Source organism: Anarhichas minor, unplaced genomic scaffold, assembly GCF_050575085.1.
Source record: "Anarhichas minor isolate MPS153535 unplaced genomic scaffold, ASM5057508v1 ptg000030l, whole genome shotgun sequence".
In the NCBI taxonomy this organism is placed as follows: domain Eukaryota; kingdom Metazoa; phylum Chordata; class Actinopteri; order Perciformes; family Anarhichadidae; genus Anarhichas; species Anarhichas minor.
Window position 1 is genome coordinate 10,751,684 of NW_027466476.1, and position 3,902 is coordinate 10,755,585.

Consider the following 3,902-nt stretch of genomic DNA (forward strand, 5'->3'; position numbering starts at 1 on the left):
TACCGTCAGATTTAGCGATTAAATGATGTGCGCTTGTTTTTGTTTCATGTAATAACTAGGTTGAAATAAAGTAAATGCTAACATTTCATTTTTCTGCAAATGCGGGCTCAGTAATACAAGGCTCGGGTTCACCGTGCTGTACAACTCCTCACAGTGTCAGATGAGATAAAACACCACATGCTGGTTCATAACTCCTCACTTCTGGCAACCTGCTGAACATGTCCAGCAGCTGGCAGCACCTCAAACAGCAACACAGTACGAGTTCATAAGGAAGAAATTCACCTTAAAAATCACACTTTTGTCTTTCAAGATCCACAAACAAATGTGCAAGTGGTTCAAATCCAACCCCATTGCTGCATATCGTCCCTTCTTCTGTCTCTCTTTGACTGTTCTGTCCAATAAAAGACAAATAGTCCAAAAAATATTCTTTAAAAAAGAAAGAAAGAAGGGGCTTCCTCTTGGTGTTAAAACCAAGCCCCCAGGAAGAGTGCCGGGCTTTAAAGCTAGTTTTAGATATAGTGGCCAAACCATGGAATTACAACTTCCGGATCACGTGACGCCATTTGGCCCAAAAATACTTATTCCCCCCCATAGACTTACATCGGGAAATAGACGACTGTAAATCAGTGGATTTTTTTGTTGTTGAGGTAAATCAAATTCCTAGGACAAAAATTTGAATAGCCCTTTTTTAAAAACCATTAGGTCCTAAAAGTAGTAACATGCACGAGTAGCCACATCCAGAGTTGTATTTGGAGTTGGATGGAGAGCAAAGGGAGAAAGGCTGTGATGTGGTAGAAAGCTTCAGGAAAACAACTTCTTCTGCACATTCATTTATTTATTTTCTTTTTCGTCATCAACTAACTCTGCTCTCAACGGAAGTTTTATATATTTTAATTAAATCGTTTAAGGGTTAAGTGGATTACTTGGACATTGAAAATGTCACTGAATTCTTTAGTTGATGCCATTTGTGGTTTGTTTTAAGTCTGTTGTCTCTTTCATGTGAATTGTTTTTAAAACTTGTTGTTTTGTTTACTTTGTCTATTTTATGTGTTTTTATGTGAATTTGTTACGCTGCCATTTAAGCCAGGACTTTCTTGGAAATGAGATTCAAAATGTCACGTGGAATATTCTGGCTATTAAAAGGTTAAATTAAATAAATTAATCTCACCTTTGAGTAGTTGACCCACTGCCACGATGGAAGAAATTTGGAAAGGAAAGGGGGGGAAAGCAAAAAAATAAATAAATAAAAGACACCTATTAACCATAATGCAGTCTAATACAAGATTAAAAGTTAGCGGTTTTGATAAAGTATTGCACTAAATAAAATAAAAGGCTAAATAAAAAACACTTAACATAATGCAGTCGAACACACGATTAAAGACTCTAAACCTCTAAATAAAATAGATAAAAAAACACCTATTAATAAAAGTCTAACACAAGATACAAGTTAGCACAAAACTTTAAAACACTAAATAAGAACAAAAACTAAATGACATTGCTATAACGGCCATGTGAGTGCATTATGTGAGCAGCTTACTGTCTAAAGTTACTGTTTAATTGTCACTCCCCCGTCTCAAGTCACCATCTGATGCTTGTAAGAAGCACAGAGCTCGATGACTCATTCAATGATTGACTTACAGTCTGCTGAAGTCATTTCACGCCGCTGCGCTGACTCCACAGCTGGGGAAACGAATGACACTGCAGTCGGTTTTAGCACTCCATGATATGACAAATGATAATAATCGTGTAGGTTTTTGAACTTGAGTTTTGGAGGGTACGACTTCACTTCCCACCTCCCGAATTTACAAAGCTTCCTCTCACTCAGGCAGGGGGGGGGGGGGGGGGGGGCAGGACACGCACAAGGTTGCACAAGGGTACACTCATTCAGGTAAAAGCCCAAAGCTTGGGAACGGCTGCCAAAGAACACGGCTAAATAATGAGGCTCGAGTGGAGCGGCATTAACCAAGCATCCAATAAATTATGTGTTATGCGGCACAAGGGTGCCATCACAGATACCACCGTTTCACCCGGATCCGAAAAAGGAAGGATCCCACACAGCTTCATGCAATTACGTGGCCCGTCTCAGACCACGAAAGCTTTTACATTTGCTGCTATTAAGGCCGAACATCTCTAGTGTATAGAAGAGAGATGTGCTCTCCAGGAAAAAGGTGGTTTGGAAAATGTACTTCATGTGTATTTGAGATGTTATTTTTACTCCACATGGCAAACACAGCTCAGTGTGCACTTCCAATAGTTATCCAATGGGGGAAAAACTAAAAAAAACACTTTTTAAAAAGCACTCTACAAGCAAACCACCCATTGGGGTTTGACAGCGGAGGCCAACCTAGGAAGAGGACTTCTGCTCCACATGGCAAACGGATGAAAAAAAAACAAAAAACGCATGTTCGCCTTGAATGAGAAATGTCGAATCCCAAATGTTCACCATTCACGTCTCCGTCTTGTCAGCAAACACATTTCTAATGAAGTACATCTAAGACAGGGCTACAAAGTATTGTTTGATGTATAAACCCATCACAGAGATGTGACGGAGCCCATTCGTACCAAGCTGTAACTTGAGTCATCATGTAGCCGATCACACAGGAGAGTTGTTTTTATTACATATTATGTTCATTTTGTCTATTTTGTCAGATGACTTCACTTGTAGATTTTCAGTCAAACTGCTATTTCGCAGAAACAGAAACGTGTCTGACTGAACTACATTAGAACAGTGTTGACACAGTGGAGGTGAGCACTAAGAGGACGAGTGGAATGAACACGTTAAACCGGCTGAGACTCAGTGACTGTAAACGGTTGTTTGCTAACTGAAATAAGAAGAGTTAGAAATGTCTTCGCTGGTTATTTTCCAGTAATTCAGGTATTTCAGTCTAGACGGAACGTTGTGAGAATAACTTGAAACTACACTCGTGAGGACCTCGAAGGTTCAATATATTCCTAAAGAAACTCAGATTTTATTTAATTCTTTCAGATTTTTCTGTCTTTTAGTTTACTAAGTGAACATTTTCTGGAGCCCAGCTTTGTGTAAATACCTGCAGTTTTATTTTATTTTTTGTCTAAGTTGCAAAAAGAATGGCAGTTTAACACTTTGAAATTAACTTCTGGCAAACAAAAACAGATTTCTTTTAAATGCCACGATGCCAATTCAATACAGACATGACCGTACATATGTAAATGGCTGTAGAACACAGGAGAACAGTCCCGTGCAACAATAACACCCGAGACTGCATGCCACAGTAAACAACAATAGTGCTATTTCTTCCTTTCTTCTTTGAAACAAAAGCACTTTCAGGTAATTTCGTCACATTTAGTTAAACTCCGTGATGAATGAGAGTGAAAACATTTAAGAAAATGTCTTTTATTTTGTCATTTTAGACAAAAGGGATTTGTGGAAGCACAATAGTTTAAAGTAAAAATCAAACTGTTTTTGTGTTTTTGTTAGGTCCTAAAATGATCAGACCACCAGAGAGGATTTAACAAAGTGACCGAGCTCTGGATGCACTTGACTTTGATACAATAACAATAACTTTCTGCAGAGCTCCGTGATGAACGATTGTGGAAACGTGTCCAGCAAATCCATTAAAACCAGCCGGGAGTCGAGCCAAAGTAGAAACGTCTGCGTGTCGTCAATTCTTCAGCAGAAAATAAACACGGTCTGGTGTCGGGAGTTAATTACGTCCACAAATACTGATTAGACCGTCCAGGACAAAGAGATATCGATCAGATGGTTTTAGCCCCAAATATTGATCAGACCTCGTCTAGGATGACGAAGACGAGACGAATCACGCAGAGTCTCTGCTTAATAAGTGCTGATATCTTCAGCTCTCAATGGAATGTCCTTAAATAAACAAACCGTGTCTTTGAAACAAGATGAGAATATGACGCCA